The sequence below is a fragment of the Protopterus annectens genome, chromosome 7.part0 (genome assembly GCF_019279795.1).
Source record: "Protopterus annectens isolate FY-2018-M chromosome 7.part0, PAN1.0, whole genome shotgun sequence".
NCBI classification, from domain to species: domain Eukaryota; kingdom Metazoa; phylum Chordata; order Ceratodontiformes; family Protopteridae; genus Protopterus; species Protopterus annectens.
This window is the reverse complement of record NC_056739.1, coordinates 613,393,090-613,415,540: the sequence shown is the minus strand read 5'-3', so window position 1 is coordinate 613,415,540 and position 22,451 is coordinate 613,393,090.

Below are 22,451 nucleotides of genomic sequence, written 5' to 3'. Positions count from 1 at the left end.
GTCGAGGAACCAGCGTCTGCCACACCGGATAATGTGGGTACCTACCAGGAGGCCACAAAATCCAGAGTGGATGACACATCCGGGGATGATATCCCAGCGCCTGATTCAAACACCAGGGGGAAACCAACTTTTGAAAAGGGCACATTGGAGCAGGCCTCTGCTGTTCCTTCTATTTCTTCAAGGCTGACTGCCAGCCAGATGCCGATTAGGCCTGCAAAGAAAAAAATAAAAAACAAAGCATGTCACTTCAACCCCCGAGGCCTTGCCAGACGTCAGTCAGAGTCTCTACAACGCCTTCCTGGCCCTTAGGCCTATGCCTGACCTCCCTCATGTTGCTCCACCTCTTCTTAGTCCCAGGCCTATTCAGCTAGAGACTACTCTTAGCCATCCTGCAAAAGAAGAAATGTCTGACTCCTGAGAGGACTCCTTGTCCTACTCTTCACAAATATCTTCCCCTCTGGGGTATGGGTCCCCAGAAGAAGCCTCTGCTGAACCTGACTCCCCTGTGGAAGAACTTACCTTTGGGGACACTGTTAATCTTATGAGGGAACATTTTAAATAGGATTGCTCAGACATGTCTGAGCAACAGAAAAGATTCTATGACTTGATCCAGATGGAATCTCCTAACCTGGCACCTATTCCCCCTGTCCAGCCTGCCTTCCTGGATGCTTTTGCAGCAGCATGTATAAACCCTGATTCCCAGCCACCTGCCCCTAGAAGGGAAGACCAGTTGTACAGAGTTCCTGATGCAGACAAATTTCTTTTTAAATGCCCACCAGCTGACCCAGCAATGACTGATAGGGCTACCAAACATCTCCCTACTACCAATGTCCTGCCTGCAGATAAAGACAGCAAGGCCATGGAGAGGTGGGGGAAGAAGATATACACTTCAGCTACTCTAGCCTTTAGGGCTACAAATTACAAGTCACACATGGCCAAATACTCCTTGGCCTTACTGGACAAAGCTTCTAAGGAACTTAATGAGATCCCTGACTGCTCTGCAAAGGCATCCATGTCTTCCTCGCTTGGGCTTATCTCCCAAGTCAATAAACATTCCCTAAGGTGTGGATATGATGCAGCAGAGGCCTCTGCCAGGTCAGCTGCATCTGCCTCTGTATTGAGGAGATACTCTTGGCTGTGTCTTCAGTCCCTACCAGATTACTTTAAGGCCAAACTCTTGGATGCTCCTTTGGATCACACTGCCCTTTTTGGCTCCAAGGTAGCTGATCTTTTTAAGTTACTTTAGCAAAAGGGAAAGCGCTCCAGGATCTAAAGCATCTTCTTGCCTCTCCAATCCCAAAATTTCAAAGAAACTACCAGGCCAAGACACAGTTTATGAGGAAGTCTTCTAGGCCCTCTGCCCCCTCCAAGTCTAGAAGACCACTCAAGAGGCAGACTACTCAGCCTAGGACACCTTAAGACTCCACCCAGAGACCTCCCTTTCCAGAAAGGGCAGGCAGCATCTAACCGCCTGCCTCCTTTCTACCCCCTCCTCCCACCATGCCTTTATCCTCCCATCTCTCTCTCACTGCCTCCTTGCATGGGCCCTAGTGAAATCTGACAAATGGGTTTTGTCTATCCTGAAGGAGGGTTACTTCATGTCTTTGATGTCCCTCCCCCCAAAACTTCCTATACCATTACCTCCACCCTCTCAATGGTCCCTCCTCCCAGAGGTTCTAAACAACCTGCTGCTCCAAGGCACCATAGAGCCCCCCCCCCCCCTCTGCTTGAGGGAGAGGCTTCTACTCCAGAATTTTGCTGGTGCCCAGGAAGGAGGGACCATGGAGACCAAGTCTAGACCTTTCCCACCTCAACCCATTCTGAAGGTTCCTTCCTTCAGGGTGATAACACTACCCATTCTCGTTCCCCTCATCCTTCCCCAGGCCTTCATGGTGACCCTGGACATCAAAGAAGCCTATCTATATATTCCAATAAAACCATACTCCCGAAAATTTCTCAGATTCAAAGAAGGCTCCTTGCATTTTCAGTTTTGTGCCTTGCCCTTTGGACTCTCCACTGTTCCAAGGGTATTTACAAAATGCCTAGCCCCAGTCATTGCTTACTGCAGCACGAGAGGTATGCAAATTTTCCCATACCTAGACAATCTGCTCATCCAAGCAGCAGACAGATAAACCCTCCTAGCCAACACAGAGGACCTCCTGCTCCTGCTGAAGTTCCTAGGGTTCCTCATAAACTTCCCCAAATCCAGTCTAAATCCTACACAAGACATTGTCTTCCTAGGATGCAGAATCAGAACAGACCTCAGGATGGCCTTCCTAACTCAGGAAAAAGTGCTTTCCCTGACCCAACACCTTCAATCTGCCCTCCTTTCACCCACCCTGACTGTGAGGGAATTCCTCAAACGTCTCAGCCACATGGCTGCCAAAATTCCAATGCTGCCACTGGCAAGATTACACATGAGAAAGATGCAGGCGGAACCTTTGCTCAGTATGGACCCAGCACTCTCACCCCCTAGAGTTCAAAATCCCACTTCTACCGTGCTTCCACCAAGAGCTAAAGTGGTGGATGGCCCAGGTGACCCTAAATCTGGGTCTCCCTCTACAATTGCCCCCCCACCCTCCTTTTCAGATCATGCACACAGACGCCTCAGATCTGGGCTGGGGAGCAATGTTAGACACAAGGAAAGTGCAAGGTTTGTGGGAAGACAAACACAAACAATGGCATATCTACATCAAAGAAATGTCAGCCATACTTCTGGCCCTGCAGGGCTTTCTACCTTTCTTCAGACGGGGCATTCTGAAGATCTTCCCCAACAACACCACAGTGATGTGGCACTTGAATAAGCAAGGAGGGACCAAGTTCTACCTCCTCTGCAGACTAGCCCTCCAGGCGTGGGAACTAGCTGCCTCCCAGGGGATCTCCCTACAGGCATCCTACATCCCGTCCCAACAAAATCGCCAGGCAGACTCCTTAAGCAGAATCTCCTCAGACAGTCATGAGTGGATGCTGTCAAGGGAGGTATTCCTAGAGCTGATCCACAGGTGGGGTATTCCACAGATAGACATGTTCACTTCCTCCACAAACAGGCAACTGCAGAACTATTGCTCCAGAACTTATGAACCAAAGGCTCCCCCCCTTCCCTCTGATACAGAGAGTCCTACTGAAAATTCAGCAGGACTCACCAAAAATCTTGTTGGTGACCCCCTTTTGGCCAAGGCAGAACTGGTCCCCCCTACTTCTTCACCTATTCAAGGAAAATCACCACAAGTTACCCCCTCAGTGGATTTAGTCACACAGCACCAGGGAACACAGATTCATCCACAGTGGAGATCCCTGCACCTCTCCCTGTGGCAGATAGGATTCTGATTCCCTTCAGATACCTATGCAATGAGGACATACTCTCATGTCCTGCAGGAGGCCAGAAAACCAAACATGAGGAAATTATATCTCTCTAAATGGCGAAGGTTTTCTATCTGGTGTCAGAAAAGACAGATATTGGACAGCGACCTACCTCTAATTCTCTTACCTGTGTGAACTGCTAAAGACAGGATTGTCTTACTCCTCCTTAAAAGCACATCTGTCAGTCATTTCTGCCTGCCTTCCTATGGAGCCCCCACTTGCTTCCAGGCTTCCAGCCAAACTATTTCTAAAAGATATTTTACACCTAAGACCCCCTAGAAAACCAACTCCTCTTCCCTGAGATCATAATTATGTGCTGGAAAAACTTACTCTGCCACCCTTTGAACCAGCTGGCAAGGCTGACTTGAAGTTTTGCACTTGGAAAACAGCACTGCTAGTAGCTTTAACATCAGCCAGGAGGGTCTCAGAGCTCCAAGCCTCATGGCTACTCCACCCTTCCTAGTTTTTGATATGGACAGGGTCACCTTCAGGATTAATCCCTCCTTCACCCCCACGGTGGTTTATGACCTCTCCCTAAATCAGGCTATTCACCTGCCCACCTTCCTTACTAACCCTCAGGGAGACAGTGAGAGAGTCCTTCAATCCCTGGATGTACACAGGCAACTCGATTTCTACTTGAATAAGACCAAGTCTATATGCAAATCAGACCAGCTGTTTGTTTCATTCCACCCCAGGGCTCTGGGGAAAGCTGTAGGAAAGCAAACCATTTCTTCTTGGATTGCTAGGGCCATCTCCTTTTATTACTCTCATCATGGAAAGACACTAACGGGCAACATCAGAGCACATTCTACAAGGGCCATGGCTTCCTCTGGAGCCTTCTCTAAAGTTCTAGATACTAACTCCATTCTGGAAGCTGCTACTTGGTCATCTGTGCACATCTTCACCAGACACTACAAGCTGAACCACATCTCCAGGACCAGAGCAGGAATTGCCAGGGCTATCCTGCATGGGTTCCTGGAATCCTCATCCAGACCACCACCCAGCCAGCAATGAGCTTTTGTACTCACCCACTAGTGAATACTGCAACACTGGAATAGAAGGACATAGGAAAGTTGTTTAAAATCTTACCATAACCATCAATGTCCTTCTCTTCCATGGTGCAGTATTCTTTCCCTCCCTCCATCCTGTTCTCCTTGCACTTGGTCTCCTCAGCTCCTACACAGGCTATGCTATCAGGACTGGCTCCATCTGGGGCTTCTTAGTTCTGAGGACTGGTGCACGCAGATGTCACTTTTATGGCCCGCATACAAGCCTACACGTCAGACATCCAGTGCACCAACAGGGACTGGAAAAGCTTTGGAAACCTGGCCGAACAAGCTGATGGGAAGAAGGGTAAACCCACTAGTGAATACTGCAACATGGAAGAGAAAGATATCTATGGTTATGGTAAGATTTTACACAACTTTCCTTTATATTACATATGAATGCGATTAAACATGCACATGCTAAATACAGTTCTTTTATCAGAATTTAAAAGTGTAGTAAGAGCAAAGCTTACTACATTACAGTGCATTAACCCTTATCACTTCAGCATACCTTCACACATCTGTAATGGCATGCTCTGTAGGGAAAACACAGTACCTTCAGTGAAATCTGCAAAAGTATGAACTATGTTTTGAAAAGTTGACTAACGTATACATTTTCTCAATGTAGCTACAAGTATCACCAAGTTTATGCTGAACTAATCATGTTTGTTAATTTGCATGTCAAATTGTTCTATTTTGCTTGCTGCAGCTGGTGTCAGTCAGAACCACTGTAACACGTATGGCTACCCTGACACTCAGAGGATGCAAGTTTCCTCATGTAACACACCTTCATTTATACATGCAGGCAAATATCTTTTGTTTAGTAACAGATAACTCCCTTATGCAGAGTATCTAATAAAAATTTCAAATACAGTTCAATAATTGCTACTTTTATCCACATCTTATACTTTATCATTTTGATGACCTGCTTGTTTCAGCAACAAATTATTTCTACCTGTGTGTCTATTTTAGCCATGATTCCAATAGATCTAATTCATTGCCTGCTAAGTTTATTAGTCGTTATCACATGCCAGTGAAATTTAATAGATTTAATTCACATATGTCACCTCATTGTCCATGCTGCATCTATCCAACAGCTGATCTTTTCCATATTCTGTGGTATCACAAATATTCACATAAGCTCTGGATTTCTCTGCAAGTTAGACTAGATAGAATGGGTTATGAAAATCTACGCTGTCCTGGGAATTTGCTATTCTAAACATTACCACCCTAAAACTATCAAGACAAATGATACACATTCTTATAACACTTTTTGCCCTGGTTAAACTTTATATCACACAAAACACCTCTAAACTTTCCTGGTCAGGTTTCAGAAACATGGCTATTAAATATATATCCTTGCATAAATTTCTAACAAGGAAAAAGAATAAACACCGCTATTATCAACAATACTGGAACCTTCTCCTGGAGCATATTTTAAATGATTAAAGTTAGCAGGATAATTTTTAATTTTTTTTATTTTGGTCTCCATATATAACTGCAAAATTCAATGCCTAAACTTAAAGTTGTTTTCGTTCAGATGTATAGGTCAAATCTGTGATATCCCTTTTACTACAATTTAACAGTTTAAGTCTAATTCTCAATTATCAATTTACTTTTTGCAGTTGATTTCTTTGTGTAGCACTCTTTGTAAATAGTGTATATAGTAGTGTATATAAAAACAAAAATATCACTTCTAGCAGCTCAAGGCAAAGTCTCCAAATACACGAAATCCAAAGTCTTTCTTAAAAACATTTATTAGGTAAGCGCTTTCACAAACAGTAAGTTTTCTTCCTCAGACCTTAATAAAATCAACCATAATCATCTTGCTTTTAACTCCCTAAACATTTTAAATCAGTCAATAACTAGTCATTCCTCATTAACATCAAATAACCCATTCACTACCAAATTACATAGAAAAAACACAAACAGTAAAAGTTGTATCAAATGCAAAAATAATAAAAGTTGACTAATATATAGCTCTAAATTATATCATTAGCCTTCTATTTTTCAGCTTAGATGTAATAGTTATATGATTATTGAGGCCCTTCCCTAGATGCGCAGTAAATTTTATTATCCATTTTAGTTCTCTCTCTTCAGTAATATTAGTAATATTCCCTAACTAGCCTTATATTTTCTTGCAGAACCTCAAAGACACTGAACTTAAAGTATTGATTGTATCCCAACTCCAAAATGTGTTTGGCTACAGCACTATACACATGCCCCCTCCTCAGACAATACATATGGTCCCTAATCATCTCTCTTAACCTTCTGTGTGTCTTCCCGATGTGTAAAATGATGCACAAGTACAACAACGGGCAAGGTATACCAAATTCCTGGAGTTACAATTAGCGTTAACCTCCAACACATAAGTTCTTCCTGTATCAGGACGTGCAAACTCTTTCCCTTTATAAATGTATTCACAGAAGTCACATTGGCCACATTTAACTGTACCTCTACCCTTCGGTGTAGTAATTAGTTGTGAATCCATTTTGGGATAGCATAACCTACGTCTCAAATTCTTCGTATTTTTGTACACTGTCAATGGTTTATTCTCCACTAACTCTCCCACTTTACTATCTAAGTGGAGAACATGCCAATTCCTTGCAAAAATATCTCTCAATATCTTGCTACCCCTAGTGTAGGTAAAACAGAAGGGTATACTTCTTCTGTCATTCATTCTATTATTGCCCGGTATCCTATATGCTGAAAAGTAGGGTTTGGCTCAGCCATTTCTCATTTGTTTAGTATTTTGGCAAATCTGCATTACCTGTTCCTTATTATAATCCCTATTCACAAAATCTCTCTCTAGTTTACTAATTTCCATCTCATACTGGCTATCTCTGTCAGCTAATCTAGAACATCTCATTGCTTGACCTCTGACAACATTGTTAAATATATGCGGGGGGTGCATACTTGTTCTACGGACATAGGCCGCATGTTGACAAGTCTTCCTAAATCTATTGGAATGTATCTGTCCTGATGCATCAGTGTTAATCTCAATGTCTAAAAATTCAATGCTCCTAGCTGAATACTTCAGAGTGAATTTTAAAAATTCATTGGTTCTATTAATGTCATATACAAAATTTTAAGCTGTGTTATACTCCCTTTCCATAAAATGAAATGGTTGTCTACAAAATGTCTATAGAACTGTATACATAACCTTGCTAGGGGATGTGTTAGCATACATGTCAATTCCCATTCCGCCATTACCATATTGGCATAGCTATTAGTGCACAGAGTGCCCATAGCTATGCCAGATACTTGTGAATAGTAATTCTTATTAAAGACAAATACATTACTGTCCAAAATCATTCCTATCAAGTCACATAGTACATTAATCTGTTCAATAGAAAAAAATCTTTTAAATCAAAAACATTTTCACCATTCTTATTCCATCTCTGTTGGGTATCACTGTAAACAGTGATACCACATCCAGGGTTACTAACAACACATTCCAGGTTCCTATTAGAACGACGAAAACCCATTTTGTCAAATGCGTTTCCGTCGACACATATCGAATGAACAGGCAAAACAGCGAAGCAGCTGTTCAGCGAATTCTTTCCCTGGGAAAGAAGTTGGTCGACCATTTTGTTGCTTTGCCGTGTTCTGCAGTGTAGTGTGGTCCCTTGTCTGGTATAGCTCTCGAGTGTGAATGTGCAAGAGTTACTGACCTTAGGGTTAGGGTGCAGGTTAAGGTAAGTGCATATGTATGAAAGTGTTTACTGTTTTTTTATTTTGCGTTAGATGTATGGTTGAGGTACGTGTGTGTGTTTTCAGCTGTTTACTTTTGTTTTGGGGGGTAGAATTAGGGTTAAGGTAAGTGTGTATGTGTTTGGAACTGTTTATGTAAATGTGCAAGAGTTGCTGACCTTAGGGTTAAGCTGCGGGTTAAGGTAAGTGCATATATTTTAAAATGTTTACTGTTTTTTTTTCATTAGATGTATGGTTGGGTTATGTACATATGTGAATTTAGTTGTTTACTGTTTTTTGGGGGGGGTACAATTAGGGTTAAGGTATGTGGGTATGTGTTTGGAAGTGTTTAATGTAGTGTTTAATGTTTTTTTTTTTTTGGTTGGAACAGCGATTTCTTTCCCTAGGAAAGAAATCGCTGTTCTGTGGTTTTGACATTTTCAGCTTTCACTGAAAATGTGTCGATGAAACATCGTTCGCTGTTTTCAGCATTCAATGTTCCAATATAGACCCCACATTCCCTGTCATTCTATTAATTTCTCTTTTGGTGTACTCATACAATTCCTATAAAAATTGTTTTTTGTCCCGTAGGATATACTCATGATTCTGTAGCACAAGTTTAAGTTGCTTGTCAACATAAGTAGATAACGGCTCTGTTAGCCATCCCTCACCAGCTACTATAGGTTTAAACGATGGAGCATAGGGATCTTAATGGATCTTAGGTGACCCTTGCAAAGATGGAATAAGTGGTTGATCTACCATAAAATATCTAAATAAATCCTTAATTACGACTTCATTGTTTACACATTCCATTAGAGCATTTAACATCTTATCTTTGATTTCATTAATCACAGTGACATTTATTAACTTATATGTCTGCTGATCTTGCAACATTTCATTCATACTTTGGAAATAATATGACCTATCCATGACCACTATTAAACCTCCTTGTCTGCTGGTTGTATTACTGTAGATGTATCATTTTCTAATACCTTTAATGCTTGTTTCTCTTCCTTGTTTAAATTGTCAAAGCCATTTACTCTATTCTTACATGTAAAATATTCATACATTTCTTTTTCACAAAGCTTATAGAAAATGTCCAGCAACAGATGATTCTGAGGTGAATACAAACTAGGCTTTCTAAAAATAAAATTATTTTCTACATTTTCATTAGTGCCAAACATCATTTTAAGCTGTACATTCAGTAAAGACAATTTACAATCAATTAAGACATCTGCTATATCAGCAGATTGAGCAGGAGTAAAAGAAAGACCTCTGTTTAAAACAGAATGTTCACTATCAGTTTAGTACCTCTTAGAAATGTTCCATATCAAGTCCGCTTCATATGATTCCATATTTTCTGTATTGTGTTGACATCTTGTAGCTGATTGGACAATCGTGAAAGGAAAGGAATGAGAAGTATGCAGACAGCTCCAATGGAAAGTGTTAACATTCAGCTGAATGCCGTGAATGAGGAAGTAAACCTACAACCCTTAACCAATGAGGAGCCCACTTTATGCTCACCAGCCAATGAGAGACCTTTGGTTTACACCACACCAGTTGGGGAGATTGTTAGAAAAACGGAATGCCCATTCAGTGAATGTGGTGCGTCTTCAGAGTTGGTGGTGAGACTGAAAACTTCAGCATCAAGTAAGCCTTCTTTTTCATTACCTATGCCTATCAGAACAAAAAGGAAGCAGTCATTGGACGGCCCAGACCCCCGGAAGAACAAGAGGAGGAACGAGCCGCAAGATGCCAACACAATGAACTTGGTAGTGAATGGGTTACTTGATGTTAATGAGGAATGACTAGTGATTGGTTGATTTAAAATGTTTAGTGAGTTAAAAGCAAGATGATTATGACTGATTTTTATTATGGTCTGAGGAAGCAAACTTACTGTTTGTGAAAACGCTTACCTAATAAACGTTTTTAAAAAGACGTTGGATTTCGTGTATTTGGAGACTTTGCCATGAGCTGCTGGAAGTGATATTTTGTTTTTGTTAACTTGATGTGTTACTATACAGCAGCATTCTTCCATGTGGATTTTTGACTTAATTTTATAATAGTGTATATAATTATTGTTATGTAGCTCATATGTCTTTATCGTTATTATCTTAAAGCGTTTTATATCTGTTATCTGTTATCATCATGTTGCTTTACCATGAATATGAAATAAACATTTTGGAAAAGTTTATTAGTCCTGGAGCCACTTTAATAAAATAAAGCTTTATTTGACTGTCAGCAAAGAGTTGTTATGCAGGCAGGATCTAACAGTGAATAGAGGTAGAGTCCCTTACTTCCATCTCCACCGGGTCACCTCTTACTAGGTCCTGACTAACTATCGTTCTGTGATGCCATTTGCTATCCCAAGGCCCACAACTCCTTCATCAAGCTCACACTAGTCAGTACCCTAAAAGGAAACTCTAACACAAACTGGTAAGTTTTACTGCCTACAGACTTCAATTACAGCAAGGAAATGTACTTACTTTATTAAGTCAATTCATGATCCGTACTGTACCTTCAAATGTTGTATTCCTCTCCACAACAGTTACCTGTAGGGTGATGTTAGGAAAGAAAGAGCAAGTGTGAAAGAAGTGAAAATTGTGGAATATAGACAAGAGGGAGCAGAAGTGTAGGTGAATAAGGTAGAACTAGAGAACAGAAAGTGGATGGATAGATGATGTACAAACTAGAAGAAGAAATGGGGTGCAGAAAAAAACAGGGTACAAGAGAAGTGAAAAATGGGGAAAGAGAAATGGTAGTGGTCATAAACAGAAACTTAAGGGATACAGTATAGACAATGGAAACAAAGAAAGATGCAATAAATTGAATAACAAGAGTTGGAAGGAAAACTTTGAAAAGTAAAAGGGAGTGCTGTGACAAGGAGGATGGGGACTTAGAAAGGGAGTAATGGATGTTAAATAGGGAGCAATGAAGAAAAGTTATCTAATTAAATGATTCAATAGAAATTATGTTATTAATGCAATATGCTTAATGTTTTCTATACCATTTATGAGTCATGCTTATGGAAACTATTATGTAATTCTTCTTCTTCTTTCGGCTATCCCCGGTTAGGGGTCGCCACAGCAGATCACCTGCCCGCTCATGATTGGCAGTGAGAGTTTTTATGGTGTCGAGTTGCCAGCCCAGCACCCAACCTTACATGGAAGGCACACATATGCACGCACTCATGCCTAGGGCCAGTTTGGAGTAGCCAATCCACCTACAGCTGGTCTTTGGGATGTGGGAGGAAACCGGAGCACCCGTGTGAGAAAAATGAAATGTGTTAAAAAATTACAAATATAAAAATATATGAAGAGAAAAATAATCAGAAATGATAGCAAAATAATCTAGATGACAAGAATGAGAAAGAATTAGTTTACTGGTTTTACTCAGCAAAAGGCATGTGCTTCTGCCTTTCATTTAATCACTATCATGTAGATGTAAATTAATAACAGATAACAGGAAATGGAGATTTTTTTTTCTTGGATTACTCACTAATTTGTATTTTGTGCTATTCCATGGAGAAGATTAGAATAGTTATTAATATATATCCTTTAAGAAGTAGGGCTTCATGAGAATAACATACTCCTTCAGGCATTACATACCAAACTACATTATATTTTACCATTTGCTCTAAGGAATAAAATAAAACTGTGGCTATAAAAGTAAAGAAAAACATGATTATTCATTCAGCATGCAACAAATCTGTAGTATAAAAAACAATGCTTATTTCTGCAATGGAGCTCTTCAGTCTAATGTCCTTATTTTCCTCATATCTTTGATGCATGTATTTATTTTCAAATTACTTTTTGTATACAAAGATACAGCAGTAATGACCATTTTATGTAGAGAAGTGGTTTAACAGAATGAGTTGGTTAGTCATTTCTGAAAAGGGGATGGAGCCAAAGGGAGGTGGAGTGAAAGTTTTGATTGGAGAGTGGGCTGGACTGTAGAACAAGTCCAGAACAGCATATTACATATGTATAAGTAGCAGAATTTATCAGATGTCCAAGCTGAACTGATCTGCTCTGAGCTACAACACAATGGCACAAAATTCACGGAACCAACTAATATCGCCAATATCCTGGCTGATAGGTTCAGTGCCAACTTTACCCCCCCTCACCTCCTAAAGGGCCCATATCCATACGGGAAGAATGCAGTGTCCCTGCAATCACAACTGAACAGGTGAATACTGCGCTATCAAAAGCCAAGAACACAGCATCCATGGGACTGGACAATATATCTGGCTGCATTCTACATGAGCTTCAGAATGAACTAGCCCCCCACCTAAGCACCATGTTCAATCACAGCCTCTCGACAAGCTTTGTACCCACCGAATGGCACATGGTAACAGTTGCATGACTCCACAAAGGGGGAGCCACCATGGACCCTGGGAACTATCATCCTTTTAGCCTGGCGAACCTGGTCTGCAAAGCCATGGAGCATATTATCATGGAACTCATAAACAATAATATTGGTAACCTCCAAACTCCGGACCCCACCCAGTTCAAATTTGTGAAGGGCAGGTCATGTCTCCTGAACCTGGGCAACTTCTTTGAAACAGTCACCAAAGCTGTGGACGAGGGTAAGGCTGTCCACACAGCCTATCTCGACCTCACCAAGGCTTTCGACACCATCCCCCATTCTGGCATCATAAATAAACTCACCAAGCTGGGTATAAATCCGTATGTCACAAGATAGATCACCAACTGGCTCACAGACAGAACCCACACTGCAAAAATTGCAGACTTCAAATCTGACTCCAAACCTGTGACAAGTGGAGTACCACAAGGTTCAGTCTTGGGTCCCCTCCTGTTTGGGATCTACTTCTCTGAAGTACAGGCCAACACAGAGGGCCTCTGGCTGACAAAGTTCACAGATGACTGCAAACTGGGTGCCATAGTTGAGTCCCCAACAGACGTAGACATCCTGCAAAAGGGCCTCACAGAGACTGATGCCTGGTGTCAGAGCCATGGCCTCAAGCTTAACATCAAAAATCCATTGTCATCCCCTTTGGTAAAAACCCTGTACCCATGGACTACAACATAGATGGCAGCTCACTTAACACCGAAGGCATGATAATAGACCTTGGGACTCTAGTGGACAGTAGCCTCTCCTTTGATAATCACATCGGCACAGTAGTCAGGAAATCCTTCTACGTAGCGCAAACTCATCATGAAAGGGTTCTCATCCAGGAAAAAAAAAGTCATTGTCTCCCTCTACTCGGATCTCTTCAGACCCATTATAGAGTACAACACCCCATTTGGAATGTATGTTATAAGGCTTCTGCAGCAGATAAAAAGGCCACAAAAATACCTCACAAAGAGGATTATGGGACTCAAACAGTTACCCTATGCTGACCCCCTCAAAATACTCAGGCTCTCCCACGTAGCATATCGCCTACTCTGAGGTGATCTCTGCCTAACATACAAAGCTATGTCAAACCCTGAGCTGCTGGACATGCTACACCTAAAGAAATCCCAGTCCCTCAGAGCCACATGCTCTAGACACCTAAACCTCATCACCACAATTAACAGAACATGCTGGAGGGATAGATTCCTATCCCAGAGACTTCCCATACTGTGGAACAAACTACCTATCTATGGCAAGCAGAGTTCATCACTAGCATTCCACAAGAAAAATCTTGATGAGTGGATGGGTAATAGGAAATTCACCCCAGGGATCACATCAACGAATACAACAATGGACTCAGAAAAAGAAGATGAGTTGCTTTCATAAGGATTTCTGTGAGATACAAAATACAAAAGTAATGGAGGCAACGGAGCACAGCTCTAAAAACCAGTAGTATTTATTCCAAAAAGCAGATAGGTGAGCGCTTTTGTAGCCAAAGCACTTCATCAGGCAAACATGATGTAAAGCTGTAGTGCTTTTAAATAAGTAGCAGCCAATCATACATCAAAATCAATTAAAAATAAAAATAATTAAAAACAGCAGCCTTTAAAGACATAAAGCATCTCAGTAAATGTCATTAAAAATGTATTTTAAAAACAAATAAGGACGCAGAAAAATAACAGATAAATAGAAAGGCTATATAGCTAAGGGTCTATTGATCAAAATGGGTTTAATAGAAATCTTGTAATTTAGGCCCTTCCCTATACTTGCTCTCATCCTTATAATCCACTCAAGTTCTCTATTTTCCACCTTATTCTTATTGGGACCCCCTCTGTGGCCCATTTTTACCACTTCTATGACCATGAATTTGAAAATATGTGAACTACCTAACATGGTAACATGTTTGGCTAAGGCATTGGTATCAGCTTGTCTAGATATATCATAGGTATGCTTTTTCATCCTATCTCGCAGCCTGTGGGTGGTCATCCCAATATAGAAGGAATGGCAGAGAGTACAATAGGCTAAATAAACAAGGTTCATAGTGTAGCAATTAGCACTAGCTTTGAAACACATCCTTTTCCCTGTATCTGGATGTTCGAAGCTTCCCCACTGTCAATCAAATGACAAAAGTACAGGGATATGTACCTACAGGTGGTTGTGTAAATTTACCTATGTCATGTCTAAGGTGACACAGCATCTTTTTAAGGGACCTTTTATTTGTATAGGTATATTTGGGAGTCTCTCCCACTAACATACGTACTCTCTCATTGGAAATGAGTATGTTCCATTGTCTAGAATAGACATCCTGCAAAAGCCTGATGTTACTGGCATAAGTAACAAGTATCCTCATCCTATTGTTCCTGTTAGCTCTCCACTTACATGTGTGAACTGGAGCAGAGAAGTATGGTTTACCTTCTTATTTTCTTGTCTCAGATACATTAGCTATTGCCATCCCAACTTCTTTTTTATTATATCCCCTATCCAGGAATCTTTTTTCTAATACATTCAACTCATTGTCCAAAACAGTGTCATCTGCTGTTAATCTAGAAACCCTCAGCGCCTGTCCTGTAACAATGTTCTTAAACACATGCTCAGAATGCATACTTTGTCGATGGATAGAAGTATTTCTGTAGCAGTTTTTCCTAAAGACTTCAGTAGTGAAGTCACCAGTTGTCTTTCTGTTAACTTTAACATCCAAAAACTCAATGGAATTAAAAGTGGTATTAGCTGAAAATCTAAGAAAATCAGTGCTGGCATTCCAGGTATCCAAGAAGCAAGTCAATCCTTCTCTATCTCCTTCCCAAAGGAGGAACAGGTCGTCCACAAACCTCCTATAAAAACTACTCTGTCCATTCTAAATTGTGTTGTAATATGTGCCTCTTCCCATTTGGCCATAACAAGGTTGGCGTAGCTATTGGCACAAGAAGTGCCCATAGCTACGCCATCCCTCTGCCTGTAGATATTCTACTCAAATACAAAGATGTTATTATTATCAAGGACTATTTCCATCAGTGAACAAATAAGATCTATCTTATATTGATCATAGGTGCCATCTTGTAACAGATAGCTGCCTAGCATCTCTATCCCTTGGTCATTGGGTATGGATGAGAGACTCTACATCCATTGTCACCATAATACAAATCTGCGTTGGTGGTGTAGCTTGTAAATGCAAATATAAGTCTCTAAGGAAATGTTCAGTATCCTTTAAAATAGTCATATTTTTGGCCAATATGGGTTTAAGATGTTGTTCAATGTAAATGGACAGGGGTTCTGCGCCCTTATTTGTTTTTAAAATAAATTTTTAATGACATTTACTGAGATGCTTTATGTCTTTAATGGCTGCTGTTTTTAATTATTTTTATTTTTAATTGATTTTGATGTGTGATTGGCTGCTACTTATTTAAAAGCACTATAGCTTGACATCATGTTTGTCTGATGAAGTGGCTTTGGCTGCGAAAGCGCTCACCTATCTGCTTTTTGGAATAAATACTATTTGTTTTTAGAGCTGTGCTCCGTTGCCTCCATTACTTTTTTTTTTTGTATGCTTGTATTATTGGAGGAACGGTCTACTTACACCATTACATTTGTACTCTGCTGATTTCTGAGAGATATTTTTCTTAGTAAGCAACATAAGTTGGTGTCTACATTTGGTAATATGTTAGTATGTCTTTGCATAAATAAGAAAGGGACTGGTCACTATGTGCTTGTCTCTATGAGATGTTATTTTATGCTGCAGTATCAATTTACTGCATATCAATAAATCATTGTCCAACTGCCAGGGATATCACTGCTGACTATTGCAGGGCATACAAACCACAGACTAGTAAAAAGCCACATAAAGTAATCTGGCTAGCAGTTTCAGTGTTTCAGGCAGAGGTTTTCAGATTTGCATTTGTAAGCCTTGTAAAGTGAGTTAAGCTCCATAGGTTCTTAGGTTACAGGTATTAATGTAGCAAATTAGCTGAAGGTGTTAGGTGTCATATCTTTCCACAGATCCTATATAGAAATGATATGTTTCAGAAGGCTGTTTATGTGCTTTTCAAATTTACCTTTAGACCTTATCAAATAATTACTGTTAGTTATGTATTTCAGATATGAGCTCAATATATCTTTTAGTCACGGCTTACCAGCACAGCATTTCATCTGAGCATGTCCCTCCTTGCGTAGATGGATTGTAAGACCCGCTTTTAAGCATACAGCCACATTTACCATGTATTGGGAAAATGCCGCTAACACCTTTATCACTTTATTGCATTGCAGCAGGCATTAGATCAAACACCTTCTGCCCCATAAACTTTGCATGAGCTATACAAACTTTGAGGCACATGGTATGGTTGGATTTTCTCCCTATTTATTTAATTTTACTTTACCTTCTTTCTCCATTGATGTTCTGGTTAGGCCTATTATTTCCAACTGACACTGCATACATAATTGTAAAATATAAATTGCTTTGACCTCTTCCAGTGTTACTGTCTTATTGAAACCTATCTGCTAGCTTTGCCATATGGTAGTACCTCTCAGACCATTTGGCAAGCTTACCAGTTGGTGACTTTCTGTGCTAACTTTACTCATAAGCCTGACAAACATCATGGTAGTAAAAGGTATGAACATTTTGTTGCTTCTGGTTAAATTAAGATCCAAACTTTAATAGCTGCTTTATTTTGGCAGTCATTTTCTCTGTATTAGTAACTGTAATTACACTATTCTAGCAATCAGGCTAATGGAGTGCTACGTTAAATCAAAATCATTTGCTTTAAAATTGCGGTGTACAAAAATATTGTTTCAATGGGGTGGATGTCAAAATGCTTGTAAAAGATTTTTTCTCAGAAAATGCATTGCCTTTTAAGGGAGAAAGATACAGTCAACCTGCAGAACCCTTTAAGTTCACAGAGCAGAAACCTTAGAACAGGATTTAAAGGCAGGAGGCTGATAAGGCAATAAACCTCCCAACCAGCCAGACTTTCAAAGAGTTTTCTCTAAGAAACATGAAAGGCACATTTAAAAATTTAAAAGGCAGATATGCTCCAGTTCTGAGCAGTAGCACAAGGAAGTAGCTTTTTCAGGGCCGTAATTCCCCAGCTGCTGGCTTTTTAAATTAATTAAGATGTTTATGACAGCTGCTTGCACCTAATGGAATGCTTGTAGACTTCGTCATTAATTATTGCTTCTCTTTACAGTTGCAATTCTTCTCTCGGTGTTATATGTGACATGCTTGGACTTTGGGAGGCAGAATGTGCATTTCTAAAGGAAATTAACAGAGCTTCTGGTCTCTGTTGACTTTACTGGAGAATTTCCACAGCAGTAGTGACAGTTTGAAGACAGAATTTCCAGACATTCTTTTCAGCTCGCTATATTCACATTAGCATTTTTACTTTTATCCTGTAAGCTCCCATCTTATACTACAGAATACTCGGTACATCAAACTAACAGTAAGAATATATATATATATATATATATATATATATATATATATATATATATATGTATGTATATATATATATATATATATATATATATACATACACACACACACAGACACAAACACACACACATACACACACACACACACACACACACACATTCTGTTCAATCTAATGAATGTATAAAATGTGTTATGATGCTATTTAAAATGTACCCTGAACCACAAACTTATGAGGAAATTTAGGCAAGTTTCCTTTGAAAGCATTTGCAGACTATACTTCATCTGTTTTTTTTTTTGTTATACATTTGTATAAATGTCAACATCCTTTAAAATGTCTGATAATGTCCAATCACCCTGAGTTTTCATCTTTTTTCGTTGAAATTCAGCATCTACCCCAACATCTGTCAGTGCATATGCTGAGAGAATAATTCACCAATACACCTTTCAGACTTACCTGCTCCTGTAGGAATGCCATGTTGATGCACCAATGGAAAACACAAAGGTAGGTTTGAAGAAGATTAACTTTAAGTTCTTCTTGACCTACCTTTCTTGAGTGTGAGTGGATTAGAGGTCAGCACTCTGTCAGAAACTTGTGGAATGACATTTATGGAATGATGAAATGCTGGTGCAACTATAGTTGTACCAGCCACTGTAGCTGCCAACCCAGGACTTTGCCATGTATGATGTGACTAGCTAGGGAGGATGAGTGGGAGTCCTATTTAGTGACATCTGCTTACTATGCCACCCCAGAGCTGATCAAATGTGGCCAAAATCATGTCATGCCATGTGACAGAAAAGGCACTGAAAATGTACGTGGTAGATGACAAAATTAAGAAAGCACTTGTGATCAGGATCATATAACTCCTGGAGTAAAGGCACTGAAATTTTATAAATTGATTTGTGGATTAACCAGTAAGCACAAAGATGCTGGAGGGTGTCCTAATGGTTAAAGTGTTTGCCTTACAAACACAGGGTACAGGGTTTGAGTCTCACAAGGGATAATTGGCTAGGCTTAAAAATGGCTCACAAGGGCAGTTAGCTTAGTACTACTCTATGAACCTGTGAACCTATGCATGGTTTAAGGTACAATTTAAAGGTGTCCCTAGAGCCTGATAACAGCTGTAAATTAAAAACACTAGAAATCTTAGCAGTATGCAAATATGAGAGATGACTTAGTAAAATAAGGCAACGAGTATTACAAAATTACCCGAAGAACACTGATAAACTAGTACCCTTAGTAGAATGCCTAATGGTCAATGACAAACTCTATAAAACTGAAATGCCAGTTTCATGCACTAAAATGCAATAAAATATGTAAAATCTTCTGTGAAACAAACAAACAAATAAAAAAAGCAGTAAGTAATGTGTTCATTTAATACAAGTATGTGGGGGGGTCCCATTGCTAAGGTATATGCTATGAACACTGAAGAGAATGCTACATAAAGGAATTTGACAACTTTCTAAAGAGTTAACAAGAAAGAAGTAGAGGGGCAGCTGGATAATCCATTCAGCATAAAATGGGGTGGAGAGAACAAGGTAAGGACACTCACACTTAGGCTGAGAATCAAAATCAGGAAATAGGAAGTGGCATAGAAACTGCAAAAGGAGCAGGAATCTCTCAGAGGTTAGACAGTAAAAATGATCCTGACTATTACCAGAGGCACACCCTAGTGACAGAGTAGCAGCAACCCAAAACTGTAAGGGATATCAGTGTAAAAACTGAAGAGGAACTGGTAGGGAAGTCTACAGTAAAGTCAGTTCAAGAAAAATGTATGCATGTAAACATAACAGATGTGTTAGTGAAGAAACAATGACGTGAAAAATGTGGACCCTCAGAATAAAGACTACAGAAAGTATGATTTGCAAGCGAATCCAGAGTACAGAGCATCCAGACTTGTAAATTTTTGACATTAATAATTGATACAGAATTTCTGCCCTTTCCTTACTTGCTGTGTATAAACGTCATCTTTTCACTCAAAACTGTGGTAAGAGTAAGTTAAGCATCTTGTTTCCCACTTATAACTTTAGCCTCAGTCATGTTCTTTCTTAGCCCACTTAAAGTATCATCTTCTCATTGTGCCTTTTTAAAGTTTATCAAGCTTATTTCTAAGTAAAGTAATTCAAGATTACATTCTTCACTAACCTGCCTATTACTGGAAAGAGTAGTTTCTTCCAGTAACACTAACATTGCAGCTTCTATTACATCTTCCCCTACAAAGGGTAGTTTAGAACGAAAAACACCACCTTATCTTTTATTCTCTCTGCTAGCAGTGCAGGCTTCTTGAGTGCTATTCCTTCTTTTAGGTTGTGCTTCTTCAAATTTAGTATAAAGGGATACCACTCTGTCAAAGGAAAAACGGGTCTATATTAGAAGACCGAAGATCTGTTTGAGCTAATCTGAAAAGAGTGACACATATTGCGCGAACGATGGAAACGGCAAACATCCAAAACAACAAAAGTTGAAATGTCGATTCGGTTGGCCCATCTGTGGTATAGCTCGGTAAGCTAAGTGTGCGATAGTTACAGCCCTTAGGGTTAAGGTGCGGGTTAAGGTAAGTGCATAGATAGGTAATGTATGTAAGGTTTAGTGTAGGGTTAGAAGTAGGGTTTTATTAAGTGTATGTGTGTAGATTATTTGTTTTGTTTGGGTATATCTCCGTAGGGTAAGTGTGCGATAGTTACGGACCTTAGGGTTAGGATGCGGGTTAAGGTAAGTGCATAGATAGTTATGTATGTAAGGTTTAGTGTAGGGTTAGAAGTAGGGTTTGGTTAGTGCATGTATGTGGTTTATTTATTATGTTTGGGTATGTAGTATGTAGCGTGCGGTGGGGTTGGCCGACTATGATGATTCGAGATTTTAAATTTTGCGATTTAGTGAGTTTGGCATATTTGCGGTTCGGGCTATATGCGTCGCTGTTGTATTCACTCAAAAGGGTTTTCGGGTTTATAATATAAACTCAGGAAAAACAGCCTTTGTAATATCCAGTAGTCTTTACAATATAGTGTTACCCATTTAGCCTAAACTGGGCCCAAGCCAGCTTTCAGAGGCTGGTGGCTAAAATATTGAAGCCCCACTCATGATATGCTGCTGCTTACATGGATGACACAGGCATTTATTTACAGGAATGGGATTCTCACTTACCAAAAGTGCAGACTGTATTAGAATATAAGACATGCAAGCTGCACTGAATTTATATAAAAGTAAACTAAGTATAATGAAAGCCAGGTAAATGGAAGGGAGGTGGTAAGGACTGCAACTAAAAAAAAGAGAGAGAGAGAGTGAGAGAGAGACCATAAAAAGTTGTATGTGTACTCAGATAAGAAATAAGTGAAGGTTTTCTTTGGACTAGTTGGGTACTATACAAAGTTTCTTCCTAATTTTGTGACAGTTGCCAGTGACAGATTTCACAAGGGGAAATGTTCCTGTCAAGGTGCAATGCCGTCCTGTGGCAGACATAGCATGTAATGAACTATGACTGATTCCATGTTCTGAACCTGTGTTACTGACTCCTAATTTTACTAAAGAGTTTATCTGTGTACAAATGCATTGGATGTGTGTTTGAGGGCAGTGTTAATCCAGTACATTCAAAGTCAGGAGTACTGAATGTCCTATATAAGCAGAAAGCTGAACAACGTAGACAGGAGATAATCCACCACTGAAATAAAGTGTCCAGCCATCAAGTGGGCCTTCTGTGACTTAAAATTCTGTTAGTAACTTCAAGTTTGGCAACAGATCATGTCTCTTTGCAGTGGGTAAGATGGCAAACTGATGGCAAGATGAAGGTAATCACCACCGCTCTAACCCTTTCAGTGTTCAGTAACACACAGGCATGGGTTAGCCAATGCAAGTGCTGATGGATTCCTCGGTCCTGCAACCAATCATCATGGGTCCAAAACCACTGGTGGTATGCTGAGAAGAGGATGGTTGTAATGTGTTGAATGCGTTATAGGTCTTTAAATGTACAAGTTGGGTTTGTAAAATGTGCCTGCAGTGTGGAACATGGGAAGATTCTCACAGCATAGCTCGATTACTAGATCTAAATTGCTACCTAATGTTCTATAGAAGGAGGTTGCCTGAAATTACCAAATCAGGAAGTTAGGTCCTCACCTGTAGGATCATCTGAAGAAAGACCATGAAAGAATAGAGTTGTAGTGCTCAGTCAGACTAATCTATGGATTGTATATTGAGGCAGCATGTATTTATAGAGCTGAAAGTGAGGCTTTGCAGAGACCTGTAGCCTTGGACATTCCTGGTTTTCAAATGACAACCTGTATCACTGAGAGACTTTCTGGACTGACCCTGTTGATGTAACAAGATACTGTGTTTTGTTTCAAAGTAAAAGTCAAGAGGGCAGTTATTCTGTTTTGTTTCAGAGTAGAGACCAAGACAGCAGCTATTTTATTTTGTCAGATGATGCAGAATTACTGAAGAAACCTGCATATTTCTTAATGTTCTGCATCTCTTTAAATTTAAAAGAGAATTATAGACAGACAGAGAGATACACAGATGGATGGATATGATAGATTAAAAAATCTCTATAACTTAACAACTCTTATATGCATATTCTCTTCTA